Source organism: Schistocerca cancellata, chromosome 5, assembly GCF_023864275.1.
Source record: "Schistocerca cancellata isolate TAMUIC-IGC-003103 chromosome 5, iqSchCanc2.1, whole genome shotgun sequence".
Classification (NCBI taxonomy): Eukaryota; Metazoa; Arthropoda; class Insecta; order Orthoptera; family Acrididae; genus Schistocerca; species Schistocerca cancellata.
Genome location: NC_064630.1, coordinates 391,737,323 through 391,753,455, shown reverse-complemented (window position 1 = coordinate 391,753,455; position 16,133 = coordinate 391,737,323). Strand labels below are relative to the sequence as shown.

General features: G+C 44.9%; 1 protein-coding gene across 1 annotated transcript in view; it reads right to left on the bottom strand.

Moving 5' to 3' along the window:
• Positions 1–15,492, bottom strand: part of LOC126187454 (centrosome-associated protein CEP250-like) — a 537,002-nt gene extending 521,510 nt beyond the window's left edge. Inside the window, exon 1 of the mRNA XM_049928545.1 lies at positions 15,345–15,492. The gene's annotated coding sequence lies outside the window, so the exon portion shown is untranslated. The remainder of the gene's footprint in view (positions 1–15,344) is intronic.
• Between the last annotated feature and the right edge of the window lie 641 nt (positions 15,493–16,133).

Genomic DNA, 16,133 nt, shown 5'->3' with positions numbered 1-16,133 from the left:
GTCATGGCATGCTATCCTGTCGTGACATTTCAGCAAGACAATGTCCGCCCGCACACAGGGAGAGTTTCTACTGCTTGTCTTCGAGCCGGCCGAAGTGGCCGAGTGGTTCTAGGCGCTACAATCTGGAGCCGCGGGACCGCTACGGTCGCAGGTTCGAATCCTGCCGCGGGAATGGATGTGTGTGATGTCCTTAGGTTAGTTAGGTTTAAGTAGTTCCAAGTTCTAGGGGACTGATGACCTCAGAAGTTAAGTCCCATAGTGCTCAGAGCCATTCGTGCTTGCCAAACCCTACCTGGACCAGCAAGGTCGCTGGATCTCTCGCCAATAGAGAACATTTGGAGCATTTTGGGCAGGGCCCTCCAACCAGCTCGGGATTCTGATGATCCATCGCGCCAGTTGGACAGAATTTGGCACGATATCTCTTAGGAGGACACATAGCAACTGTATTAATCAATGCCAAGCCGAATAACTGGTTGCATATGGGCCAGGGGTGGACCTACGTGCTATTGATTTGCTCCATTCGTGGAGCTCATTGGCTCAAATGGCTCTGAGCACTATGGGACTTAACATCTATGGTCATCAGTCCCCTAGAACTTAGAACTACTTAAACCTAACTAACCTAAGGACAGCACACAACACCCAGCCATCACGAGGCAGAGAAGTGGAGCTCATTCTCCTGAATAAATGTTCCAATTTTTCTGAAGTTGTAATATGTGTGTCTGTGCATGTACATCAGATGTGGCGATTTCTGTCCCATTCGAATAATTCATTAGAAGTGCGTCGTTTTTTTGTCTTACAGTGCACAAAACTGCGACAAAAACCTCTCTACCTGCGGCTAGTACGACAACTTCCGCGAATCAGCACGCACAGTCGTAACACGAGAGCGGTATACACACCTGACGTCTCAGCCGGTAATACGGCGCCGTCATTCCTCTCTCGAGCAGTGCCACTTACGTGTCAGCGGTTGTGACAGACACGAAAGTAAACGTGGAACCTCCGTAATGGCGGCCTCGACTTCAGGACGCTGCGAGCACTCTCCTCCAGCAGCTGCCTGCCGGCTTTTTGTACACGGGACAACGGGACAAAGTGTTTTGTCAACATTCGGGAGGCGGTGCGGTGCGGTGCTGTGGGTGCGCCCACGGCGGGCTATTTCTAGACGCTGCACCGAGAAGTGCCTGTCGAGATTCTCTGGCAGCACAGCCTCAACGCAGCAACAAGATCTACATCTACATCTACATGCACGTGACTACTCTGCTATTCACTATAAAGTGTCTGGCAGAGCGTTCAATGAACCACCTTCATGCTGTTTCTCTACCGTTCCACTCTAAAACGACACGCGGGAAAAACGAGCACTTAAATTTTTCCGTGCGAGCCCTGATTTCTCTTATTTTATCGTGATGATCATTTCTCCCTATGTAGGTGGGTGGCAACAGAATGTTTTCGCAATCGGAGGAGAAAATTGGCGATTGAAATTTCATGAGAAGATCCAGTCGCAACGAAAAACGCCTTTGTTTTAATGATTACCACTCCAATTCACGTATCATGTCTGTGACACTATCTCCCCTATTTCGCGATAATACAAAACGAGCTGCCCTTCTTTGTATTTTTTCGATGTCACCCGTCAGTCCCACCTGATGCGGATCCCACACCGCACAGCAATACTCCAGAATAGGCCTGACAAGCGTGGTGTAACCAGTCTCTTTAGTAGACCTGTTGCACCTTCTAAGTGTTCTGCCAATGAATCGCAGGTTTGGGTTTGCTCTACCCACAATATTATCTATGTGATCGTTCCAATTTAGGTTATTTGTAATTGTAATCCCTAAGTATTTAGTTGAATTTACAGTCCTGAGATTTGTTGACTTATCACGTAATCGAAATTTAGCGGATTTCTTTTAGTACTCATGTGAAGAACTTCGCACTTTTCTTTATTCAGGGTCAATTGCCACTTTTCGCACCATACAGATATCTTATCTAAATAATTTTGCAAGTCGTTTTGATCATCTGATGACTTTACAAGATGGCAAATGACATCATAATCTGCAGACAATCTATGACGGCTACTCAGATTGTCTCCTATGTCGTTAATATGGATCAGGAACAATAGAGGGCCTATAACAGTTCCTTGGGGAACGCCGGATATTACTTCTGTTTTACTCGATGACTTTCCGTCTATTACTACGAACTGCGACATTTACATCTACATCTACATGATTACTCTGCAATTCACATTTAAGTGCTTGGTAGAGGGTTCATCGAACCACAATCACACTATCTCCCTACCATTGTACACCCGAACAGCGCGCGGGAAAAACGAACACCTAAACCTTTCTGTTCGAGCTCTGATTTCTGTTATTTTATTTTGATGATCATTCCTACCTATGTCGGTTGGGCTCAACAAAATATTTTCGCATTCGGAAGAGAAAGTTGGTGACTGAAATTTCGTAAATAGATCTCGCCGCGACGAAAAACGTCTTTGCTTTCTGACAGGAAATCACGAATCCAGTCGCACAACTGAGGCGATACTCCGTAGGCACGCAGTTTGATTAGAAGACGCTTGTGAGTAACGGTGTCGAAAGCCTTCTGGAAATCTAAAAATATGGAATGAATTAGACATCCCCTGTCGATAGCACTTATTACTTCATGAGTATAAAGAGCTAGTTGTGTTTCACAAGAACGATATTTTCTGAATCCGTGCTGACTATATGTCAATAAATCGTTTTCTTCGAGGTACTTCATAATGTTCGAATACAGTATATGTTCTAAACCCTACTGCAAATCGACGTCAGTGATATAGGCCTGTAATTCAGAGGATTACTCCTACTTCCCTTTTTGGGTATTGCTGTGATTTGAGCAATTTTCCAATCTTTAGGTACGTATCTGTCTGTGAGCGAGAGGTTGCATATAATAGCTAAATATGGAGCTATCAGCATACTCTGAGAGGAACCTGACTGGTATACAATCTGGACCGGAGGCCTTGCCTTTATTAAGTGATTTACAGTGCTTTGTTACACCGAGGGTATCTACTTCTATGTTTCTCATCTTGGCAGTTGTTCTTGATTGGAATTCAGGAATATTTACTTCGTCTTCTTTGGTGAAGGAGTTTCGGAAAACGGTGTTTAATAACTCTGCTTTAGTGGCACTGTCATCAGTGACTACACCGTTGTTATCGCGCAGTGAAGGTATTGATTGTCTTGCCACTGGCGTGCTTTATGTATGACCAGAATCTCTTTGGGTTTTCTACCAGATTTCGAGACAGAATTTCGTTGTAGAAATTATTAAAAGCATCTCGCACTGAAGTACGCGCCATATTTCGAACTTCTGCAAAACTTTGTCAATCTTGGGTATTTTGCGTTCTTTTAAATTTGGCCTGCTTTTTTCGTTGCTTCTGCAACAACGATCTGACTCGTTTTGTGTACCATGGGGGATCAGCAACCATCACTTATTAATTTATGTGGTAAATATCTCTGAATTGCTGTTATACTATCTCTTTGAAAACATTCCACAACTATTCTACACTTACATGATCAGATCGGAAAGAGTGAAGAGTGTCTCTTAAAAACGCGTTAAGAGCATTTTTATCAGCTTTTTTAAATAGATATACTTTGCGTTTCTTTTTGAAGGTTGTAGGTGTTACGGTATTCAGCCTAGCAGCAACTGCCTTGTGGTCGCTAATCCCTGTATTCGTCACGACACTCACTATTGTGCATCTAGCGAGGCAGTTGACTGTATGCGCTATGCAATTCTTCGGTCTTGTTTCTGAAAGGCACTGAGGAACCATGCCAGCAATAAATTCGACCCTTAAAGAAAATTCCACCCGACTTTCTTCGCCAATGAAATGAGCGGTATTAAAACTATTCTGTATTTTGCCCGTGCCAGTGGCAGAAGTTTTATGGTCGTTACTCGTTTCGAACTAACAAGAACACCTTCAGACCTCTGCAGCAGCTTATGCAATCAGTCATATTCATATTGCTGACTGAGTTCATCCCTTTACAACGGACATTAAAATTTTAAACTTTGTAACGGAGTTTACTCTGTCACCAACATGCTATAAATTGCTACATAGGCAGATGTATAGGTCTGAAGACGGCCTTGTTGGACCGAAACCAGTAATCACCACAAAAGTTGTGAACCTGAAAAGCAGCTCCTGTACGATGATTTGGTGGAAAAAAAGAATGGAAACATCTTATAAAATTTTCAACTGTTTCAGTTTAATGCAATATATATCTGTCGATTTGAGAAATCCTCTATAATCTTTTATGTTTAATGTTCTGGAATGGTTTATACTCAAATTATTTCAAGATAGTATTTTTAAAACCGTCAGCACGCGAAGAGGGCACTTACAACCACTACAGGGTTTTTATACGAATTAAACTTTTTAAAATTTTTATATAAAGTGACAGGATAGAAGTTCGGTCTTAGGTTATGACAGTGAAACTGATAGTATTTCTATTAAGAATGGTTACTCTGTAACTATAAGAACGGTATGTAATACAAAGTTTGTTTTCTAAACAGACAGAAAATTCTTTTTCGCTTTGTAACACTATAATCACAGGATAGAACTCAACCATAATTTAGTTTTTTTTTTTTAAAAAAAAAAAAAAAAAGATCGGAAGATGAGCGACACTGAGTGAATTTTGAGACAGTGAAACAGTAATCGACGGATTGAAAATAAGTAAATTTTCTATAAATAAGGATCGCTTACGTCTCTCTACTGACAAGTATATCCAGTTTTGATAGTTGCTTGGTTGATTTGACGGAGGTGGCCAAACAGCGATCATCGTCCTCATCGGATTAGGGAAGGATGGGGAAAGAAGTCGGCTGTGCCCTTTTCACAGGAACCATCCTGACATTTTTCTGAAGCGATTAAGGGAGATCACGGAAACCTAGATCAGGGTGGCCAGGGGCGTGTTTGAACCGTCGTCCTCCCGAATGCGAGTCCAGTATAGTTTTGATGAATTCGAGTGTTACTCATTCACATATCTAACTTAAAATCCTGTTCGAAACACAAGAAAGCCACGACCACATTACTGTGTTCAAGTTGTTAACAAGCTGTGTTCATTGTGTCAAAGAATGCGGTTTCCAACCTATAGCTGGTGCCAGAGAGCTCTTTGCTTCGAACATTTTCATGTCGCGATTCACAAATACAGTGTAAATGAACGAAACGAATTAGTGTGTGGCTAAAGAGGCTGTCTAATGATTAACGTTCCTGTTGTGCTCAATTTTCTTCTGATTTTAAAGTTAATACTGTTAAAGTGAAGTACATTTGCAGGAGTTGCGCTATTCTTCAACGTGATCGGCTCGAACGAGTTCATACGTACGAGTACTATAAAAATTGATATGTGTGTGTGTTTTTTGTATGTTCCACATTTCCTTCTCAACCACTGGAACGACGTCAACCAAAATTGGTATACCTTACTGTCAGGCAACAATCGTTTGGGTGTAAGAACCACCTATCAAAGCGGTCAGGATAGCGGTGAAAAAGAAGTGTCGCCGGCGGCACGCGAGTTCACAGACTTTATTTACCCAGTATTTAAGAATGAGAGCACCTAACGTCTTGAAAAATACTTTACACAAAATCTAACTTTTTCTTGCTGACAATCCGTACAATATGACGACAGGAAAAAGTTTATCGCTTACTACTATTCCGCTATTCATGCAGTACAAGCACCGCATGAGGCACGACGTTATAATTTATTATTTCTTTACTATTAACTTTTATCTGCGACGCATTTTGCAGACAGTATGCACATATACACCGAAGAGCCAAAGAAACTGTTACAATCGTGTAGGGACCCCGCGAGCACGCAGAAGAGCCGCAACACAACGTGACATGGACTCGACTAATGTCTGAAGTAGTGCTGGAGGGAAATGACACCATGAACCCTGCAGGGCTACCTATAAATCCTTAAGAGTACGAGGGGACGGAGATCCCCTCTGAAGAGCACTTGCAAGGCATCCCTGATATGCTTGATAATGTTCATATCCGGGGAGTCTGGCGGCCAGCGGAAGTGTTTAAACTCAGAAGAGTGTCTGTGGAGCCACTCTGTAGCAAGCTGGGCTTCTGGGCTGTCGCATTGTCCTGTTGTAATTGCCCAAGTGCGTCGAAATGCACAATGGCCATGAGTGGAGGCAGGTGATCAGACAGGTGGCTTACGTACATCTCACGGATCAGAGCCTATCTAGACGTATCAAGGGTCCATGTCGCTCCAACTGTACACGCCCCACACCATTACAGAGCCTCCAACAGCTTGAATAGTCCCCTGCTCAAATTCAGGGTCCATGAATTCATGAGGCTGTCTCCATACCCGTACACGTCCATCCGCTCGATAGAATTTGAAACGAGACTCGTCCGACCAGGCAACATGTTTCCAGTCATCAACAGTCCAATGTTGCTGTTGGCGGGCCCAGCCGAAGCGTAAAGCTTTGTGTCGTCCAGTCATCAAGGGTACACGAATAGGTCTTCGCCTCCGAAAGCCCATATCTATAATATTTCATTAAATAGTTCGCACGCTAACTCTTGATGATGGCTCTGCATTGAAATTTGCAGCAATTTGGGGAAGGATTGCACTTCTGTCACACTGAACGATTCTCTTCGGTGGTCCCGTTCTTACAGGATCTTTTTCCGGCAGCAGCGATGTCGGAGATTTGATATTTTACCGGGTTCCTGATATTCAAGGTACACTAGTGAAATGGTCATACGGCAAAATCCGCACCTCATGGCTAGCTCGGAGATGCTGTGTCTCATCGCTCGTGCGCCGACTATAACACAACGTCCAAACTCTCTTAACCCTTGATAACCTGACATTGTAGCAGCAGTAACGGATCTAATAAATGCGCCAGACACTTGTTGTCTTGTATAGGCACTGCCGACCGCGGCGCCGTATTCTGCCTGCTTACTTATCTCTGTATTTGAATACGCATTTCTATTTCAGTTTCTTCAGCGCTTCAGTGTATTACTGTCGCATCAATGTGACGAGTAGTCAGGCCTGGTGAGATCCCGCATAGACCTCTAACAGAAATGAAAACAACAAATAAATGGGGTGAAATATGTTACAATAAAGAAATTCAAGAGTCAAAACTTAAAAAAAAAACGGAACTGAAGAGTCGTAACATGTGGTACTTGTGTGGAACAAATAGGACGACCCTTCGGCACACCTGGCTGTTCCAAACGGACGTTAGCCCAGGAACAGACACAATTTTAACATAGAGAACAGACATGTCGATGATCGGACGGAGAGTTCATAATTTTGCGAAAAAAAGGGGGCACGGCTGAGATTTGAACACGTGTCTCCCTCTTCAGACTCCAACACCGTGATCACACAAGCACGATGGCTCGACTATCCGATTGCGCTCGATGTTACACATCTTGAGCTTGAACCGTTCACATTTCCTTCTGTATTTTGCTTCTTTTTCCAGAGTTCAATTCGCCTTTTTCCTGTTTTCATGCTTGATCAGTGTTCAGTTTTTGACAGGCCATTCACTGGACTATTTTATCACGAAAACTGAGAGGAGTTCCTCTTGTTTAAACACTTTGAGAACCGTTGCGATACTGCAGTGCCTATGCGTGTCCGAAGGAAGATTGCATCGTTCTTCTTCATAACACAGGCACTGTAATATGGCATTTATCATCCGTTACCGGGCAGCGACTTTCATTTAAAATGTCCTCTCTCGTACGGGAACTACATAATGTGTGTACGAGTACAGGTTGTGACTGGTCGTGAGTCGTGCAAGGACAGTCAAAGATGTTAAGGCGAGCGCTCGCGTAAAAAGATAAATTAAATTTCGAGACCTGGCACGGCACAAATTTTCAGTGTCGGCATTCCCTTATAGGGGTGACTGCTGTTCGTATTCGCAACTGCGAACACATTTCATGAACTTCAATAAACATTCTTCGGGGCAGAGACTACGAATATTCTTGAGTCCCCTACGTCAGTGTCCCGTAGAGATCGTGCATTTCACATTCCATCCGTGAATGCCTAACTCGGTGCAGCAAGGGACTGTGACACACCTACGCCAGGTTTCTGCCTGTCAAGCAAAACGGATCGACACTACAAGCTAACACGGCAGCTGTTGCTTCATAATTAGCACGACGTCGAAACAGCGTATCACATTAGTTACATCGTCTCGATTCATCTCCTTCAGCTCATGGATTAATTGATTATCTGTACAGATATGATAACGTTTGTAAGCTGCTGCATCGCGAGCACTGAGCTGTATCAGTAACGGCCAACTTCTCTGTCTGTTCACCTGTGCAGCCGACGTCGCTGAGATAATGGCATTCTGACATTCAACACGGGGTAGCCTGTTCGACTCCTGTGAGAAAGGAAAATTTCGTCAGTTACTGATTAGTACCAAGAGGAAAGTTGTGGAGGTTAAGCTCTGCTCCCTACTGGTACTATTCGAGAAAGCAAGGGCTAATTTTATCCCTTTCATCATCATCATAATCATCAATAAGAGAACATTACGTCTACACGGTCACAGAACCACCATCGACACTAAGATTTCCACATTTGATATGCAAGGCCCCGAAAGCCTGTTGCCAGGCGATGGATCATAACGGAGGAAAAGTGTTACACCATGAAAGCCACGGTCCAACGTAATCAAACGGATTCTCCAGCATTTTCGTGCCTGTAGGATATGTAGATTAAAATTTCATCGGTATGTGACTTATTTTTCAGCACAAAAAAGTCACTCCTACAGATAAAGTTTGGTATGGGGGTGTGTATGAGAGGCTACTTCACCACAATCAGCGTCCAAGATATCTGGGGGTTACATTGGACCACACACTGTGCTAGAAGAAGAATCTGCGAAGATGCGAACAAGGAACATCTTACATAAACTGTGTGGAAGAACCTGAGGCTCCGCTGGTGAAACTCTGCACACTTCAGCACTTGGGATAGTTAACTCTGCTGTGGAATATGATGATATGTATTGCTCAATAGTGCACACACACCAACTCTCGACTCTCAATGAACTTACAACGAGAATTTCCAATGGCTCTCTAAGACCAGCCCCCGTCGAATGACTGTCAATAATATGCCACATCCCGCCCCTGGACTTCGACGAAAAGCAGCTTGACTCCACGAGTTCAAACGCATACAAGGCAACCCGTAACTCCCTATCGACCACGATGCGGTTATCCTATAAAGGCACCGACTTCGATCAAGAAAATCATGCATGGAACAGCCGTGGAGCTGCACACGTCTACAGACTCACAAGAACGAGATTGGACAACAGAGGATTGCCCTCGACGTTGCCAGAACTTGCCTGTATAAGAAAGAAAGAAACATCATGCCTCTGACCAACCGCGCAGAACATGGACAGTATTTAAAAGAATACGCAACAATCGTGCCCAAAGCATGGACTCTCTTCATAGGTGGTGTAAGGCTCCATCTCCAAATTGCGAGTGTGGGCCTTTTGGTCACATATTTGAAAGACGTCCATACAGGGCATATAGTGGTACTTTAGACGATTTCCTCAGTGTCAACGACTGACGCAGTTGATTATATTAAAAATTTAGATGTCTGTTTGTAAATTACATGTTGTTGTGGACTGGCAAGACAGCCAATCCACTAGGACGGGAGGCCGAAGGGCACGCGTTTAAGCTCACGCAGGATGGCGTGAGGTCTGGAACAGGACAATGTAATTAATATAGCCAATAAGTTACGTTGCTGCTGGAATACTTAACTTTAATTCATAATTGGTGAACATCGGTCTGACGGTACAGGCATCACAAGATAAATAGCAATTGATAATGGCGCCTTGCTAGGTCGTAGCAAATGACGTAGCTGAAGGCTATGCTAACTATCGTCTCGGCAAATGAGAGCGTAATTTGTCAGTGAACCATCTCTATCAAAGACGGCTGTACAACTGGGGCGAGTGCTAGGAAGTGTCTCTAGACCTGCCGTGTGGCGGCGCTCGGTCTGCAATCACTGACAGTGGCGACACGCGGGTCCGTCGTATACTAGCGGACCGCGGCCGATTTAAAGGCTACCACCTAGCAAGTGTGGTGTCTGGCGGTGACACCACACATGTGTTATTATTTGCGTTATACACTGACGGAAGAAGCAGTTGTGCAACATAAACAAAAGTTGGTAGGTGTGTTTCTACATCTGAAAAATTATGTGTATTCAGATTTCATACCAGTCGTATAAGAGTGGCGCTTGTAGCGACACTATGAGGATGCACAAAAAAATGGTTCAAATGGCATCACACACATCCATGCCCGAGGCAGGATTCGAACCTGCGACCGTAGCGGTCGCTCGGTTCCAGACTGTTGCGCCTAGAACCGCATGGCCACTACGTCCGGCGAGGATGCAGATCAAGTTGCTTTAAATGGACGCTTTACCAGTCATGAACGCTAGTTACCTTAGAGACTGGGCGTTGTGAGATAATGTTAGTCAAGAATGCCTTTAAGGCGACGACGACTCCATTATGAGCACCTCGTTGAGCTTGAACGAGGTCATGTACAAGGGCAACGAGTAGCTGGATGTTCCTTCTGCGATACTGGAGAGAGGCTTGGCAGGAATGTAGACAATGTGCATGACTGCCGACAGCGGTAGTCACGGGAATGTGTGGTTGCAAGAAGACCGGCTCCGGACAACACGTGGTACCATCGAGAGGGAAGACCGTCGTATTCGGCGTATGACTGGCTCGTCGTACTGCAACTGCAGCAGCAATATGAGCAGCAGTTGGTACCATACTGACACAACGGACTATTACAAGTCGGTTTCTTCGAGGACAGCTCCTAGTCAGACGCACTGTAGCGTGCATTCCGCTGATCCCAAACCACCGCCATTTGAGATTTGAGTGGTGTCGAGCGTGATTTCATTGGAGGGCAGGGTGGAGGTCTGTTGTGTTTTCTGATGGAAGATCGTTTTGCCTCGGTGCCAGTGATGGCCATGTGTTGGTTAAAAGGAAGCCACATGAGGGCCTGTAACCAACCTGTCTGCGGACTAGCCACACTGGTCCTACAAAAAAAATGGTTCAAATGGCTCTGAGCACTTTGGGACTTAACTTCTGAGGTCATCACTCCCCTAGAACTTAGAACTACTTTAACCTAACTAAGCTAAGGACATCACATACATCCATGCGCGAGGCAGGATTCGAACCTGCGACCGTAGCGGTCGCGTGACTCCAGCAGACTGAAGCGCCTAGAACCGCTCGGCCACTCCGGCCGGCACTGGACCTACACCTGGAGTGGTGAGATTTCGTACGACAGCAGAAGCACTCTCGTGGTTATCCCACGCTCCCTGACTGTAAATTTGTACATCAGTCTGTTGATTCGACCTGTTGTGCTGCCATTCAGGAACAGTATTACACAGAGTGTTTTCCAACAGGATAACGCTCGTCCACATACCGCTGCTATAACCCAACATGCTCTACAGAGTGTCGTCATGTTGCCTTCTCCTGCTCGATCACCAGATCTGTTTCCAATCGAGCACATGTGGGGCATCATCGGACGACAACTTCATCCATAACCACCATTAACTGTCCCTGTACTGACCGACTAACTGCAACAGGCGTGGAACACCACTCCACAAACTCACATCCGGCACCTGTACGACACAATCCATGCTTGCATTCAACATGTTGGCAGTTGCACTAGTTACTAACGCACCAGCGTTTCACATTTTCAATGTCTTTCTGTGTCTGTGATCTTGGAACTTTAATCTCATAAATACGTTACCTAGACAAATGAATCCCCGAAATTTCATTATTCTACATTACTTCTTTCTTCGTGTTGCGATTTTTTTCCGCCAGTGTATTTCAGGGTGATAGTCGTGCAGTTACACTATACATACAGAAAAACGTCATTTCAGTGATTAGGCCAGATAGTTTACATTCAGTTTGGAAGTTATTTTCTTGCTATACAAAGTACATTTTAGTGAATAGTGTGATAAATCCGAGGCTGAAACATTATTCGTATTCTTAGTTTTGCTTCGCAAAGTTAGCTGCGTAAATCAGCAATGAACTTTTATTGAAGTAATTTGGATAATTTATTCAGACACAAAATTTAGTAGTTCTTTTGATGTGCAATTTTTATTGCTTTTATTTCGGAGTATTTTTGAGATGCTGAATCACTGTGGCATCAGGCAACACACCACTATTCACTCGACTGAGCAATACAAGGCTTCAGTAATCACAGTTTTCAGTAATTAGTTTCGTGCACTTACACTACACTACACACAGAGAGAGATTCGTAAAGCAGAAAACTTACAACGTGCAACTTGTTACTATCTTTCGGACTCTGAGAATAGTCGAGGAGCATGGCAGTACAGACAGTCGGCCGTAGTGCGATAAATGCAGAACAAGTGTGACCAGATGGAGTCAAGACAACAACGTGGCAAGAAGACTAGGTTCAGGACTTTCCAGAAGGTGTACACCACGAGACGAACGAACTGAGTCTGACGGAAAGATGGATCACTGCTACTCAGAATACGACAAAGGACTGATGTAGTAATTTCTGAAAAAAGGCTGAATATTCGCCAGCATGTGGAAAGTGATGGATACCAAACGACATACTCCAGCATTATAGCACAAGAACCTGTACCACAGTTCACATCACAAATGATTTGAGCAAAGTACAGATCCTTCGCTGGCCCGCTCGATCCCCTGATCTGTCACCCGTAAAGCATGTCTTGCATGTAATGGAAAGACAAACTTCCATAGCAGCCTTCAGTCATCAATCTTCACGGACTGACTCAGCGTATGTTACAGGCACGCTAAGAAATTCCTCGTGCAGAGGCTGTTCGCTTTCATGTCACCACAAATCAGAGAGCATATTCATGACCCAGCGGGAGGGGGAGCGTCACGCTTCATACCCATGTTGATGATGGACATCATTTCCAAATGGAACGAAAGTTTAATCAATTAGTACCCGTTATGTGATAAACATATTCAGAAAGTTTGATAAATGCACGACTTGTACTTCACAGTCCCACACTTTCCATTTTCCTCAGTGTATTTCTTCGGTTCAAATGGCTCAAATGGCTCTTAGCACTATGGGACTCAACTGCTGAGGTCATTAGTCCCCTAGAACTTAGAACTAGTTAAACCGAACTAACCTAAGGACATCACAAACATCCATGCCCGAGGCAGGATTCGAACCTGCGACAGTAGCGGTCTTGCGGTTCCAGACTGCAGCGCCTTTAACCGCACGGCCACTGCGGCCGGCGTATTTCTTCGGATGAAACGGAGTATCCACGGATAAAAGTCGTAATACGCACGACAGCCAGTGGACGCTTGAAACTATACAAAAATTTACATGAAAAGTGACAAGGAGCAAATTATGGCGCTATTTATACGTACAGTAGCAATTACTCATATGATCAAGCTGGAGACCTGATGGGTAACTTCTGATCCTGGAGAACGCCAGTGGGTACACCGGCTGATGATGCATTCCGCTCCTCGCTTTGGCTTGATTGTCGGCAAGGGGTGAAAGTGTCAGCCGGCAGATGGCCTAGTCCGTCGAAGGACACGAAGATATCCGGCCTCTTCATGTCCACCTGAACCAACGGCGAGTGTGTAATCCACTAGTATGCAGACCCCATAACCACACGCACTGCAGGTCTGGTATTTGCTCATCTGACCAGAGATAGCACTCCAAAATTTTGTCTTTGCCGGAACATCCACACATGCGATATTGCCTCATCAGGCAACTGGAAGTCGTGCAGAGTACACAGTAACGCGCGTCTGATCGATGAATTCAGAGGTTCAAATATGCGGAAGTTGCTCAGTGCGAAACCAGTATGCGTTTCACGTCCCTCTCCTGAATTCCTAAAGACAATGGTACGGGTGAAGCTGCGGTTTAAGCATTAGTCAGATCCGGTTGTGAAGGTTCCCCCTCTAATGTAATCAATGGAGGTACCGCGAAGCAAACTGTGCTAAGCTCTAGGAACGAATAGCGTTATCGTAATTATGACAGTGGGTGTACTTCAACGACAGGCGACTGCATGAGGTACGATATAGTGCCCTGCAACGACATCGATAAAGTTTCTAGAGCAATCATTGATTCAGTTGGACTGTAGCAATGCAGCAGACACGGCATTAAAATCTGATTCTTTTGAAGAGGGGAAATTTAAACTTGCAGTTAAACGATTACATTTTTTGTTATACACGCGACCTGTGCGACCAGTTTACAATAAGTTGCTACCTTCGATATACTTACTCTCATCAGAAATTAATAAAGCCGCAATACGCCAATTACGACAAAATGTTCAAATGTGTGTGAAATATTATGGGACTTAACTGCTAAGGTCATCAGTCCCTAAGCTTACACACTACTTAACCTAAACTATCCTAAGGACAAACACACACATCCATGCCCGAGGGAGGACTCGAACCTCCGGCGGGACCAGCCTCACAGTCCATGACTGCAGGCAATTACGACAAACCATGAAAGGAAATGCCATTGCTTTCAATACAAATGACGGAATTCTTATGGGGCTAAATGGACGTATGTTTCGTCTCGCCATGTTTAAAATATCATACTACTGGTCTAAGGATACTGGTTTCAAACGGAATTAGACCTTTTGGTGTTGTTCTGCTGCTTAGTATGACAAAACCTTAACAGTACCTGTGGGCGCAAAAGCATTGAGTAGTGCAGTTGTTCAGGTTACACTTCAAAGTTTAAACTATCTCATTCACAACTAATTGGTTGTTCTGATGTATGGGTCGGAAGTCAGTCCCCTTAGGATTATGTCTTGTAAAACAGCATAATGTTCAAAAGCCGGCTTCGTGTTGATAGAAGTCTTTTGTTTTTAACGGAAACTAAGCTTTATAAGATAAAACAAAACAAAAGCTATAAAAACGTACAAAACGATTCAGATGTGTGTGAGTTATAGCGATTTATATGAATGAAGCTGCCTCTAATACAACAGTGTCCGAATGACAACGATGGTGATCTTGGCAATATACTGGTAAAAATCGTCGAACTTCGCAGTGTTAATTCTTCAACAAACATTTCGTAAGATATTAGTAATTGTTTCTGTTCTATTTGGATGAATTCGAATCCTTACGTGAAATCAAATGTCATCTGGAGGTCACGTGTAACGATACAGTGACCACGCCTGGGCAACAGAGCAGTAACACAACTAGTAGTGCAGGTATTCACGAGGTACGGCTATCGCCAGTCAAGTCGGCGCACATGTGCTGAAACAGATTTACACACAAATGTTCGATCCGAACCACTAGCTGCCTAGATATGCACACTTCTCTCCCAGGTAGCACACATTCGTACGAAGTAGAGGGGAAAAAATAACCAACTGTCCTGGCGTAGCAATGCGCAGGCGTAACGTGCGTCGGTTACGGAGCAGCAGCGGGCGCCGGCACGCTGCACTGACCTGCAGGGTGACGCTCGGTCGGCCGAGGGGTCGCCGCGTGTCGTGATGTCGGCTGGCTGGTGATGTGACGCCGGTCTGACCCGCGCTCCTCTGACGCGTGCTGACCCTTCGGAGTGCACCGCACAACTGACGCGCGCTGCCACCTGTAGCTGCCGCGGCGGCCCACGCGCCGTGCCGGTGCGCATGCGCACTGCGCTTCACCTACCTGCTCACCGGAGGGAGGACGGCTGAAGCCTACTTCCCGGCGCAGCTGTCGCCGCGCCCGCATGTGGCACCGTGCGACCTGCGTTCTCCCATACTGGTGAGGGGACGCTGCCAGATTCGTATCAGTTTCGTGCACGCACAGTATTTCTCCAACGTGCTAGTTACAGCTGGCGCCATGGACGTCGGCAGAAATGTATGCAAGAGGGGGCAAGAAAAATTTAAAATTGCCATTGTTGGTACCAGAAAACTTGAGAAATTCCTGTTGATTATTAACAAAAATGACGAGCAAAAATACCACCGAGTAACCCTTCTCACCCCGCGGGATTAGCCCAGGGGTCTAAGGCGCTGCAGTCATTGACTGTGTGGCTGGTCCCGGCGGAGGTTCGAGTCCTCCCTCGGGCATGGGTGTGTGTGTTTGTCCTTAGGATAATTTAGGTTAAGTAGCGTGTAAGCTTAGGGACTGATGACATTAGCATTTAAGTCCCGTAAGATTTCACACACATTTTAACCCTTCTCAAATTGAAGAAACAGAAAACGAACTTTTAAAAACGTTTGTTGAACTTATACCGCGTATAAAACTGTTTG